The 13,655-nt window shown below is 45.2% G+C and overlaps 1 protein-coding gene and 1 long non-coding RNA gene across 7 annotated transcripts in view; one reads left to right on the forward strand and one right to left on the reverse strand.

The window, feature by feature from the left end:
- LOC142012324 (uncharacterized) overlaps positions 1-9,335 on the reverse strand; it is a 36,336-nt gene extending 27,001 nt beyond the window's left edge. The window contains exon 1 of one of the 3 annotated variants that reach the window (XR_012645304.1): positions 9,227-9,335. This is a non-coding gene — a long non-coding RNA (uncharacterized LOC142012324). Of the gene's footprint in view, positions 1-9,069; positions 9,104-9,221 lie in introns of those variants that run through there. The other 2 variants (XR_012645306.1, XR_012645305.1) reach the window with 2 other exon arrangements.
- A 43-nt stretch (positions 9,336-9,378) lies between these two features.
- Positions 9,379-13,655, forward strand: part of CTNNA2 (catenin alpha 2) — an 814,165-nt gene continuing 809,888 nt past the window's right edge. Inside the window, exon 1 of one of the 4 annotated variants that reach the window (XM_074992260.1) lies at positions 9,379-9,550. The gene's annotated coding sequence lies outside the window, so the exon portion shown is untranslated. The remainder of the gene's footprint in view (positions 9,551-13,655) is intronic. The other 3 variants (XM_074992255.1, XM_074992258.1, XM_074992256.1) reach the window with 3 other exon arrangements.

The following is a 13,655-nucleotide window of genomic DNA, read 5'->3' on the forward strand; positions in this document are numbered from 1 at the left end:
GCACCTCACCCCTTCCCCCTTCCACGCAGACTTCACCCTCCTTTCCCTGTCCCACACCATCCCTCCCAGATCCTACACCACTCCCTCCTTAACACCTGTGAAAACTTGCTCGGTCTTTCCTTCCCTTGTGTGCTTTCTTCTGCTCCCCTCCCCTTCTCTCCTGGTCTCTCTCTCGGCTTTTTGCCTGATCCTGAAATCAGCTGCACTACGTAGCATGAGTACAGTAGGGCTCAAACCCCAAGCTGGCTGGGAGATCTGTATTTAGGTGTCACCAACCAATTATCAAGTGTAAACTCCTCAAGCACAACAGTACTCTTATCACATAAAGTCCCTGTGGATACTCAATATATATTGCCACCCCAGTGACCGTGAGGTTTACAAGATGGTCCCTTACATCAAGAATTATGGCAATATTCACTTTGAGTCCCAAAGGACCAGTCACTCATCACAAGTCAATAGCACCTTAGATGTCAAATCAAAGATAACACTTGTAGCCAATCGTACAAGCAGCTGTATAAAGGTTTATTAAATAGGATAAAGACACATGAGAGTTTTATGCAAGGCTGAGGCAGGTAAACATAGATGCACAAATGATTTACAAATCAAAAGGATAAACTTCTGTACCCTCACTCTGCACAAATGATTTACAACCTTAAGATTCAGAAGGATAAGCTCTGTAACCCTTGACCATTACATGTCTTTGTTATTTTTGTTTGGGGATTTTATCCCCTTCCTGCTCTCAACTGTAAACTCAGCTGATGGAAAGACTCAACTTGCACGACTCATATTTGGAGTTGGAAGGGAGGAAAACAGAGAAACAAATGTCTTTTGTCCTCTTTAAAGTCCCACAATATTCTGACTATTGTTAATGAAGCTTTCCTGTTAGGAAGGATGTAATATCTTCTCCTGATTATCAGCCCTCCACATGAGCTAATGCAAATCTCTTCTCTCTGCTGATTTATGCAGCCACAGAGGCTCACAACACAACCACTTTGTATTCCCTTGTATTGTAACATCTTATAATATGGGATACTGATGTTATAAACACAATTAATGCATACAGCAACTCATAAGCATTCAGTAGACTAAACACATTCTTAGAATTCTGATACCTCTTTAACAATAGTGACAGTCAGGTGAGCCAGACTGATTCCAGCTATGTATTTGTCAATGTTCACTTGAGACATGGGGACTTTGGCATAAGTTGGTACCATGCTGGCGAGCATCATAGCTGTATTTTCTGCATCTTTACTCTCCTACCATTTAGGGGCAGATGAATACCCAGAGACCAGCTATTCCAAGATAGGCCCAAAAGAGCCAAGAACAGAACACCACTGGCCATTACCTACAGCCCCCGACTCAAATCACTGCAACACATTATTAAAGACCTACAACCTATCCTTAATCAGAATGCCACACTCCAGAAGGCCCTAGGTGACAGGCCTGTTCTCTCCTACAGACAACCTCCCAACCTTATGAGGTCCTCACCAACAGTCACAGGCTATACCACAGGAATACCAATCCTGGAACTTCTCCTTGCAACAAGGCCCATTGCCAACTTTGTCCACATATCTATTCTGGAGATACCATCACTGGACCTAACCAGGTTATTCACAGAATCATGGGCACAGTCTCATGTTCCTCAACTAACATCATATATGCCACCATGTGCCAAAAACGTCCAGATGCTTTGTATATTGGACAGATTTCAAACTCGCTTAGACAAAGAATTAATGGGCATAAAACAGACATAAAAACACTCCTGATTCACAAACCTGTCAGCCAGAACTTTAATGAAGTGGGCCATTCTGTTAATGACCTGAAAGTCTGTGTTTTACTGAAAAGGAATTTTCACAGCTGTGTGGAAAAAGAGGCTGCTGAACTCTCTTTTATACTCAAATTCGACACATTAACATGTGGTCTGAACCAGGATGACAATTCTCTGGGTCATTATAGGGGTTCTTTTACATACTTTGCTTTATCTAATTCTTGACTCCCCGCCTTCTTCTGCCCCCGGCTCTCTGATTTGTTACCCTCAATAATAGTTTTTCTGATTTGTCAACCTTGATTACTATTTTTGGTTCTCTGTGCCTTAAATATCGAGTCTGTTCTGGTATGGCTATGATCTGAAGAAGTGGGTCTGTCCCACAAAAGCTCATCACCTAATAAATTATTTTGTTAGTCTTTCAAGTGCGACTGGACTTTTGTTTTGGTTTTCACAGTATATAGACAAGCACGGCTATCTCTGTTTCTCTCCCTTCTGTGTCTGTTTGTTTTGTCTGAAGCAGGAATGTGACTATTATTCTTGATTCATGATTGAACAACAGTACTAACTCTTTTTCCCCCATCAGGCAGAACTGTATGGCTGAGTAATAGTTCAACCAATACACATTTTCTCCAAAAAGGAACTGTGATTCTTTATGTGAAACAATTACAATCTATTTCAGTTTCAACGCTCTTTGCCTCATTTTACTCTTTTCCTTTTGTGCATTTCAGTCAATACATTTGTATAATTTAAAATGAACTTTTGTCTTTTCCTTGTTACTAAACAATCTCTGCATACCAAACCTTGAACCTTGTTTAACACTGTTGAATGTCCACTTGGGATACATTAAGGGTCTTTACCCAGGAAAGCTTATGCTCCAAAATATATGTTAGTGTATAAGGTGCCACAGAACTTCTTGTTGTTTTGGGTTAATACCTTTCACTCACTTACTCTATTTAAATGATACACTGATATAATTATGTTTACATCTCAATAGTCTGTGTCTTGAACTTAATTCCATCTCCTGTTCTAGGCCTCCAGCGTCTCCGGCCATGTGCTGAAAACTGCCTTTGAGGATTTCCAAGGACCTTCTGTCTTCTTACTTGAATCTCTTTCTTGATCTTTTGCTTCCTTTTGTTTATAGTCTCCTGTGTCTCCAGAAAACCTACATTCTGTTTTATCTTCATGACTCATCAAAGCTTGAACAGAATTCAGAAACATCTCCTCTTTTCTTCATCTACTCAGGTCCTTCGAAGCGTGTGGGCTGTTTTCAGCACATGGCTGGTCCGGGGCAAGTGCATCTTGAGACGTGTTTTTAGGTAAAAACACATCATCCTCATATTCACTAGCGTATTGAGATTCTATTTGGGGTAAAGACAAAGGAAAATTAGCAACATTAGCCTCCACCATGTGACAGACCTACCTACAGTTATAAAATAAAGCTCAGTCTTTAGCCTGAAAAGCTCACAATGTAAGAACCTGAATAAACGTAGAGGCTACATCTACACTAGCCCAAAACTTCGAAATGGCCATGCAAATGGCCATTTCAAAGTTTACTAATGAAGCACTGAAATACATATTCAGTCCCTCATTAGCATGCGGGTGGCTGCGGCACTTTGAAATTGACGCGGCTCGCCGCTGCGCGGCTCATCCAGATGGGGCTCCTTTTTGAAGGACCCTGCTTACTTCAAAGTCCCCTTATTCCTATCTGCTCATAGGAATAAAGGGACTTCGAAGTTGCCAGAGTCCTTTCAAAAATGACCCCCTCTGGATGAGCCACGAGGCGGCGAACCGCATCAATTTCGAAGTGCTGCAGCCGCCCGCATGCTAATGAGGCGCTGAATATGTATTCCAGTGCTTCATTAGTAAACTTCGAAATGGCCATTTGCATGGCCATTTCGAAGTTTTGGGCTAGTGTAGACATGGCCAGAGTGATGAAAAAGAGAGAGAGGAGGCATATATGTGTTTTGATAATGTGTTTTCATTTGTTAGGGATGCAAAACAAAATTCCCCATAAGCAGTGCATAAAATGAGCAAACAAGGATCAAATGCATTAATGTTTCAAATCCACCACAGACTACACCGTCTTAGACAGTGAGCACAACCACTTTTCAAAATCTACTTAATACTACACCAGGAATGTTGAGTAAATGAGTAACCACAGAAAGTAGGCTCCACAGGCAGCCAGCAGCTGGAGCCAGGACATGGCATTTAATCTATGTCCCAGTTCCAACAGGCTCCCATTCTCCCTCCCACTAGTCACAGCAGGGAGTGGGGGTGGGCTCTCCACCAGCTCATTCAAGCTGGAAAACAGCATTTCGGCAGCTTCTTGGCAGGAATGGAATCTTGCACAGTCGGCATTTCCCCTCACAGTAGCTCTTCAAAGAGCCACCGCCGTGGGGGAGAAACTGAAGAACCCCACTTCAGCTGGGACTCAGGCAGCCTTGCTGCTTGAGCCCCAGCTGGCATGGGATCAACAATTTCCCCTCCACCATGGATCTGCAAAAAGCCACAGCAAGGGGAAATTGACAAAATGTCAGTGCACACTTAGACAGATCTCATGGTTGAAAACCACCGGTGCAGAGGAACTTTTTCTCTTCAGAATGGCATCAACCTTCAAGATCTCTCATTTCCTCCTGGAACTGATTCCTGGCAACCAGGCTTTGGGTTCTCCCTCCTGCTGCCTCTTCCATGGTCACTTCTGATGCTCTTGGCTTGGAGAAACACAGAATTAAAATTCCCACTTAGCTTCATTTCCCCAGGCTTGGGAACAAGGAAACTGTAGACCCTTGGGGTGTCTCCTCAGGCCTGGGGATGGAAAAAAGTGAAGACTGGTAACAACCCCCACTCCCTGAACTTGAGGCCTGAATAGTGAGAAGAGATTAAAGATCCTTGTGATGGGTAGTGAAGCCTTCAGCAGATTCCCTCCTTCCCCATGCCTTAGCTTTAGATGCAGGGGTTTCCTGCTGCCCAAGTGAGCAGCACCAGAGCCCAACTTGGCTTGAGGAGCAGAAGTTACTGATTTGGGGGTTGAAAGCACGGCATGATTTTCAGATGGGGAGACAGCAGTACTATACATTTGATAAGAGGGAGCAGGGATAGCAGTCATTGATTTGGCTGAGGCGGAAGGAGAACAGGGAAGAGGCAGAGATTGATGAATGTCAAATAAGAAAGAAGCAGAGGAGACAAAGAATGGAACTGGACAGGGAAGGAGTGTGAAAAGAGTAAGTGAATGAATGAGATGGAGCGAACAGGTATGGCAGATGGATTGAGAGAGATCAGATGACAATAAGCTGGATGGAATTTGTGTAATGAAAAAGAATTTAGAATGAGGAGAATAATAAAGTAAATGAGGATGAAGGGGCTACCCTCAAAAGTATTAAACCTGGACTCAGCCTGTCATTCTGCACGCACTTAATGACAAAAGTCAGAGGGAACACCAGTAGAGTCTCTTATATCTAGATATAATTAGATAGTTTCATGTGAGCATCATGCTGGACTTGGGTCTCCCAGACAGAGGACATATATGGAGACTTACACAGGGTAGTTGCCTTTAAGAGCAGATAGGCCCCAATCCAACTGTGACAATCCTAACTTGCCTCCCCATGTGTAAAAATTATTTTTTGTTATATGGCTAACTCAGTTTATGCCTAGATGTGAGGACTAAGCACCTGTTGCAAGATAGATGTCAGCCAGCACACTGCCCCCCAGGAAGGAGAGACTGTGAGATCCTAGTCTTCAAAAGTGAGTTACGGCCCAGGAAAGCCAGAACTTACAGCCACAGTCCTAAGGAAGACTTTTAAACTTGAGGGGTGGGCAGAAAGAAGCCTTTTTAATGAGAATGGTACTGAATTAGACTCCAGCAGAAGGGGAATATTGTTTCAAAAAGTGAATGTGACCACATTAATCAGGGGAAACTGAGGTCATCCCTGGCCTTGAGGTGTATAGATAGTATAGTCCTGGGAACCAGCTCAGGGAAGGTGTTTAATCTGTAAGGAGCAGTGTGGCAGAAATGACCAATGTGGTGAGGCTGGCATCACTGTTGAAACCGAGGGTCTTAAATGTCATGGAATAAAACCAGAGCAGAAAGGCATGAATGAGGAGAGGCTGATCTGGGAGAGTTAAGTAAGGCCTGTACGCTGCACAAATCACACAACAACAGCACCCTTCTCCAAGGCTAAAAGACACCACAAAGAAAAACTGTGGGCTGGTCTGTGCCAGCCATCTTGAGCTGTGGCTGCAAGACTATTTCATTGCTGTGTAGTATTTCAGTCTCTGGGAGGCTGGGCTCTACGACCCTGTGAACTGGGGTGTCATTTCAACAATGTAAATCATTAGTAACAAATGAGTAACAAGTTGCCTTATACTGGATGTTGGTCTCCTGGCAACTCCCATTACTGTACTTAAAAATTAAGAGACCTTAGAAGGTGAGCTCACTTTACAGACACACTACTAAACTCGAGGAAGATGACTACTCTTCATATAATTTCTCTCCGATGCTTGCTACCAATTGTCATGCCCCAAATCATCTGGGCACCTGTGTGCCTAACACCAAAATCCAAATAAATCAGAGCCTATCTATGTGCCAATGTGACTGCCTCACATTGTCTGAAACTCTCTCTCTGACTGTCATGAACCACTCTCGACCACTGAGTCCCACAACTAATATTGTCCAGGGCTATATCTTCTAATGCTATGCTGCCTCCTCACCACTCCTGTCTTTCTTTTCTGTGCCTCCTGCTGCCTTTTCCATTCCATACTCAATGCATTTTTTGCTTGTATTCATGGATAAGATCAGCTACCAGACTACTGCACTAAGCAATACAGTATGGGAAGGAGGTGGGCAGCCCCTGGTGGGGAAAGAACATGTTAAGAGATATTTAGAAAAGCTAGACATACAGAAGTCCAAGCGTCTGGATTTAACGCAACCAAGGGTACTGATGGAGTTGCAAATGTCATTGAAGAGCCTTTGGTGATTATCTTTGAAAACTCAGGGAGATTAGGAGAGGTCATGGAGATTGGAAAAAGGCAAACATAGTGTCCATCTTTAAAAAATGAAAGAAAGACAATCCAGGGACCTATAGACCAGTCAGCCTTACCTCAGTCCCCAGAAAAAACTATAGATAGGATTCTGAAGGAATCCATTTTGGAACACTTGGAAGAGGGGAAACTGATCAGGAATAGTCAACGTGGATTCACCAAGGGCGAGTTATGTCTGAACAATCTGATTAGCTTCTATGATGAGGTAAGTGGCTCTGTGGACTTAGGAAAGTCAATGGATGTGATATACCTTGACTTTAGCAAAGCCTTTGATATAGTTTCCAACAATAGTTTTGCTCACAAATTAAGGAAGTATGAATTGAATAAATGGACTGGAAAGTGGATAGAGAGCTGGCTAGATGGCCAGGCTCAATGGGTAGCAATCAATGGCTCAATGTTTAGTTGGCAGTTGGTTTCAAGTGGAGTGCCCAAAGGATTGGTTCTAGGGCCTGTATTGATGAGCATCTTTATTAATGATCTAGATGAGGAAATGGACTGCACCCTCAGCAAATCTGCAGGTGACACTAAGCTAGAGGGACAGGGAGATATGTTGGAGGTAAGGAAAGGCTCCAAAGTGACCTAGATATATTGGAGGATTGGGCCAAAAGAAATCTGATGAGGTTCAACAAGGAGAAGGGGAGAGTCCTGCATTTGGATCGGAAGAATCCCAAGCCTTCTTACAAGCTGGGGACCAACTGGCTAAGTAGCAGTGCAGCAGAAACGGACCTGGGGATTACAATGGGTGAGAGACTGGATATGAGTCAACAGTGTGCTCTTGTAGTCAAGAAGGATAATGGCATATTGGGGTGCATCAGGAGGAGTATTTTTAGCAGTTCTACAGAAGTTATTATTCCCCTCTACTTGGCACTGTTGACACCACATCTGAAGTATTGTGTTTAGTTCGCCCCCCCACCCCCCGTAGAGAAACAATGTGGATGCATTGGAGAGGGTCCAGTGGAGAGCAACCAAAATGATTATCAGACAGGAACACAGGAACTACTAGGAACAGTCAAGGGATTTGGTCTAATTTAGTTTAGAACAGAGAAGAGTGAGGGGTGATTTGGTAGCAGCCGTCCATTTCCTGAAGGGGGGCTCTAAACAGGATGGAGAAAGCTGTTCTCAGTGGCAGAACAAGTAGCAATTGTCTCAAGCTATGGAGCGGGAGGTAGGTTGGATATGAGGAAGAACTATTTCACTAGGTAGATGGTGAAGCCCTGGAATATGTTACTTAGAGAGGTGGTGGGATCTCCATCCTTAGAGGCTATTAAGTCCCGGCTTGACAATGTGCTGGCTGGAATGAGTTAGTTGGTTTATTTTTTTGACTCCTTTAGGCAGGGGGCTGGACACAATGACCTCTCGAAGTCTCTTCCAGTCCTAGGATTCTATGATTCCTAGGGTAACCCTGCCCACTGCCACCCAGACCCTATGCTGAAGTTCCAATGCATGGCCATCTGTTAATGCCTTAGTTCTGTGTCCACCTTGCTGTTCTGTGGACCCCATCTCCCTTGATATCCAAGCTCTATGCTCACATTGATCCTGTCCAGGACTCTGCCCATTTATTGCCCCAGGTCGCATTGTGCTTCCTGTACACAACTACTGCTCCCACCCCACATTGGACCCCCATGCCCAGCTTCTGCCCACCCCCTCAATGTGCCTCCAGTGTCCAGCTACTGGCTCTGCCCTATGCCAAACTCTTTTTACCTCTCCTCTCTGCCGAGCTGCTGACCCCACTTCTTTCTGTGCCCTTCTGTGCTCAGCTCCTAGCACTGCCCATTCTGTGCCCTCCTGTGCCCTCTCCCCCATGGTAGCACAGCCCTGCCCTCCTCCCTTCTTGTCCTGCTGCTAGGAGAGTCCTGTACAGGGCTCACTCTGTGCCCAGCTGCTACCCTGCTTTGCACTGTCCTCCCTGCATGCCCAGCTGCTAGACCTGCGCCACAACGTCCCCCCTATATACAGCTGCTAACTCTGCCCACCACACTAGTCTCCTGGACCTACCTACTTCTGCGTATTGGGCAGCGGCAAACCTGCTGAGCCCTCTGTGCCCTGCTATTGGCCCTGTCCCAATTTGTACCCCTCACTCACCCAACCGCTGACCCTGCCCCACACTGTGCCCCCCCACAGTCCCCTCCAGCTGCTGGCCCCGCCCCACACTGTGTCCCTTACACACCCAGCTGCTGGCCCTGCTGCACACTCTGCTCCCCTCGCACTCAGCTGCTGGCCCTGACCCTGGTCCTGACGCTCACACACTGGTCCCCGGGGCCTACCTGCTTCCACGGACTGCGACCGCCCCGTGCCCAGCTGCTGTCCTTCCCCGCCCCGCCCCGCCCCGCCCCGCGCTGTGCCCAACGGCCGGCCCTGCCGCGCGCCCTCCCCCCACGCCCGGACCAGCGGCGGACACAGCGGGTTCCACACTCACCGCACCTGCGCACTGAGGCGGCCGAGCCGCTCGCTCGCCGCTCGCCTGGGCCGGACTCCCCCTGCGGCGGCCCGGCTGCCTTCCCTGGTCCAGCCGGGGCGGGCGGCGGCGCATGCGCGCTGCTGCCCCTCCCCTAGCGGCGGCTGCTGGGAGTCGGGCAGCGGCGGCGGCGGCTCCTTCAGAGCCCGGGGAGCAGCTCAGGCAACGGGAGGCGGGGGACCCGGCGCTGGGTAAGGGGAGCCGCACCGCGCCCCCGGTCCGTCAGTGACCGTCGCCGCTGGGGAGGAGCAGGCGGCGAGGGGCTCGCCCGCCCCCCGCACCGAGCTGAGGTGAGGCCAGGGCAGAGCATCCTCCTTTCCTCCCGCCAGCCTCCATCCTGCCTTCCCGGCTCCCCTTCTCCTCCTCCCGTGCTCCCGCCCCGCTTGCCCCCTAGCAGCAGCGGCGCTCCCCATTCTCTCCCCGCTGCGAGGCGGGCGAGCTCCTCGCCCAGGGGACGCCTCAGCCGGGCAGCGCGATGGGATGGGCTGGAACCATGGTCCTGTCGTGCCGGGTGGCTGTGGGGGGAAGCGGTGGATTGGATTGAGGAAGGGCAGGGAGCGGGGCAGAGGTGGCTTGGGCTTCTCTCGTCCCTGCCCTGCCATCCCCGGGAGGGGATCCGGGCTCCGGGCTCCGCCTTCTCTTGTCTCTCTTGATTTGGTTGAAATTCCCCTTCCTTCAGGCATCAGAGGGCTTTGTAGCCATCCTCCCGGTGTCTCGCTTTTACAGCCTTTCTCTGCCGCTGCTCGGATTGTCTCAGTGAGAAGCCACCGGGAGAGGGGGGAGAGGGGAGGCTAGTGTGGTAGGGGGAAGAAAGCAGCTTTTCCCATCCTTTCCCATTAGGCCTCTTCCAATGTCTAATCCATTTCAAACCACCCGCTTAATATTTGATTTGGAAACCAGCCTGAAAGGTCCTGAGTCCTGTCAAAGTGTTTGCTCAGGAGCAAAGAACTAAAGTTTTTAATGGAGGCAGGACAAGCTTGTTTTTATCCACTGTGTTCTAGGGATGTTCAGGTGAATGGGGTTTGGATAATTACGGGTGGGAATTCACTGACAAAATATTTTATGCTATGGGACATAGCTGGGTTTTGGGTTAGGAACTGCTTCCACGAAACATGGGGTGGATAACCAGGGTCGTACTTGGTGCATGGAGGTGCGATTTCTATTGCTTTGTTTGCTTCTTTGAGGGGCTGTGTTTTGTTGTGTGCAGGGTAAACATGTTTTTAAAAGCGTTCTGCAAAACAAAGGGTGTTGAAAAGAAACTTGCAAGGGAATACTGTATGTAGCATGCACCTGCTCCTCGATGGGTGGGTGGTTTTATATTATCTTATGACACATTGGGGGTGTAAAATTCTTGTTTCTTTTTAAGGTGCTGGTCAGGCATTTAAAAATGCTTTATGTGAAAGCTGCCTTTTCTCTCTTCAGCTTCAATACAATGATATGTAAATCATTTATGTGATAGATGCTATATGCTAGGCATTTTTATTTTTTTCCTTTTCTTTTTCAAACATCCATTTATTGTGCTATGAGAAGTTTATTTATACTTTGTCAGGATGAATGTGTTCCACCATTTCTGTTATTTTGGAAATAAAAAGATACTATAGCTAGGAGTGCAGAACTCTATCAATCACAGGCATGTAAAGCCTTCCAACTGTACCGTATTTTGGCATATATTCCTTGGAAACATTAAGATTATGGTAACTTGTCAAGATTACTGCAAACGTAGTTGTGTATTTTGGAGCAGAGGGTGAATAAGTAAGGAACAGATTTAAATCTAATAATGTTCCAGATGAGAGCGACAGATTTAATTGGCTGTGTAACTATTGAAGTTTATATTTAATTTTTCTTTTCAGATTTCATGGTTAATATTATAGTTTGTAGTGCTTGTCCTGCCTACCCCCAGCATAAAAAAAAAACACAGAAATAAACAGAATTCCTTCTAGAAGTGCACAAGTGTTGTCTTTGGTTGAGAAATGTTGCAGTCAATCATATAGCAGTATTTAGGGACTGTTAGAATAATAATATGCTCCCTCCCCTCACCATATGAGACTGTAATTCCATTTAGCATTTTTGGTAAAGATGCAAGCCAAAAGCATGAAACTCAACTACTTTGTCAGTATCACGTGAAGTACAACTAATTTATATATGTTTTGGATGTTCCATCGTGTTAACATTGAAAATGTGTGGGTGCTACAGAGATACTAGAGTTAATTGTCTTTTGTGCTGAGTAGTGTTTATCACTGTGGTGCATACTATCTGTAGAAGACTATTTATTTATACCTGTGGGGTTTGGAAATTTTTTTTCTGTGCTCAGCCATGGCCACTGAGTTTTAGATTTGAGGGAAGAGTGGACTTTTGTTTTAATGTAATTTATTTCAAGAGCTGGCCAAAAAAGGGTAAGCTGTTTTTTCCTTTTCTGTATCCTTTGTTTACAAACAATCTTCAAAAGAGTAACAAGACAGAGGATTCAGTAAGTAATGTTAACAAAGAATGCCAATATAAAAATATTTGTATGGTAGTAGCAGCATGGAACCCTTATCAAGCTTAGGTCTGCATTGTACTGGCGCCATACAGACACACAGAAAGACACAGTTCTTGTCCCAAAGAGCTAGGAATCTGTTGTAAAAGAAAATACAAGATGTGACAAAACAAATGATTGGATGGGGAAGAACAAGGGTAACAGTGACAAATGTGTTCATATAGATTAGTTAAGTGCTCTGCTTGATTACCAAAGACATTTAAGGTCTATTAAAACAGCAGAAATGTAGCACTTTAAAGACTAACAAAATGATTTATTCAGAGATGAGCTTTCGTGGGACAGACCCACTTCATCAGATCAATCTCATTTCCTATACAGACTGGCATTTATAAGTACAGAGGACAAAAAAAAAAAAAAACCTGACAAATCAAATAGGACGGAAGGAGGGGGATGTTAATTGTCCGGCCTGAGATAATTACGAGCATCAAAGGAAGGGAAGCAGTCCTTGTCATGCATGAGGTAATTGATGTCTCTGCTGTTCATACCACATGTTAATGTGTCAAATTTGAATATGAATTCCAACTCACAAATTTCTGGCTCTAATCTGTTTTTAAATTCTTTTTGCTCCAGGACACACATTCTCAGGTCTTTAACAGAATGGCCCACTCCATTGAAGTGTTTACTGACCGCCTTATGTGTACTAAGTTTCTTGATGTCTGCTCTGTGTCCGTTTATTCTTTGGTGAAGGTTTTGCCCAGTCTGTCCATGGTATCCCCAGAATAAATATGTGGACAAAGTTGGCAGTGGGGTTTGTTGCAAGGAAAGGTTCTCGGATTAGAATTACAGTGTTGCAGCCTGTGACTGCTGGTGAGAATCTTTCTTAAGTTAGGTGGTTGTCTATAGGAAAGGAGGGGCCTGTCACCTAGGGCCTTTTGGAGCGTAGCATCATGTTCCAGAATAGGTTGTAGGTTTTTAATGATGCATTTCAGTGGTTTGAGTTGGGGGCTATAGGTGATGACAAGTGGTGTTCTGCTTCCCTTCCTTTTGATGCTCATAATTATCTCAGGCAGGACAATTAACATCCCCCTGTCCCTCATTCCCCATCTTCAGTCCTATTTGATATGTCAGTTTTTATTTCCCCCCTTTTTTTTTTTTGGTCCTCTGTACTTATAAATTCCAGTTTGTATTAGAAATGAGATTGATCTGATGAAGTATGACTGTCCCACGAAAGCTCATCACCAAATAAGTCATTTTGTTAGCCTTTAAAGTGCTACATTTCTGCGGTTTTGTTTTGTTGGAGTACAGGCTGACACGGCTATCTCTCAGTTACTATGTAAGGCCTGTATTTTTTAATTATAAGGTATAAATAATGTTATACGATAACTGTCAACAATTACCACTGTCAATCTTCATAGTTATGTAGCCAGAATAAACTTTTTTTCTGGTATTTATCAAAACAAAATAGTTTTGATAAATTTGATAAAGATAGCGTATAGACTAGCACGGCTTCCTCTCTGTTACTATTCTGGTATTTATGTGTGCCTTGATTATTTGGCAGTTGTTCAATCACCACCCTTTGCTAGAACTTCACTAAGGTACTGCCCCACATGAGGGCTTTACTAAAATTGAAGTTCCTTTGTGGTGTTTGCTTTCTAAAACACAACACTGACCCCCTAGCTATAGGACTCTAGTGCCTTATCTACACGAGAAAATTGCCTCTTGCTGGTAAGAGTTGTTAGCAAAGGGTACCCTTGAATGTTGTTGAACATGATTTAACTGCTAGTGTAGTTGGCATAATGCTGTTCTCCATGACATTGTAGGAAATGCGATTAAGGCATGATTTTACTAATAAGAGAAAGGTGGGCTTGTCTCATTAACAGTATGGAATTTACAGCTAATTTAATTGTTTCAGAGTACTC

This window comes from Carettochelys insculpta, chromosome 4, assembly GCF_033958435.1.
Source record: "Carettochelys insculpta isolate YL-2023 chromosome 4, ASM3395843v1, whole genome shotgun sequence".
In the NCBI taxonomy this organism is placed as follows: Eukaryota; Metazoa; Chordata; order Testudines; family Carettochelyidae; genus Carettochelys; species Carettochelys insculpta.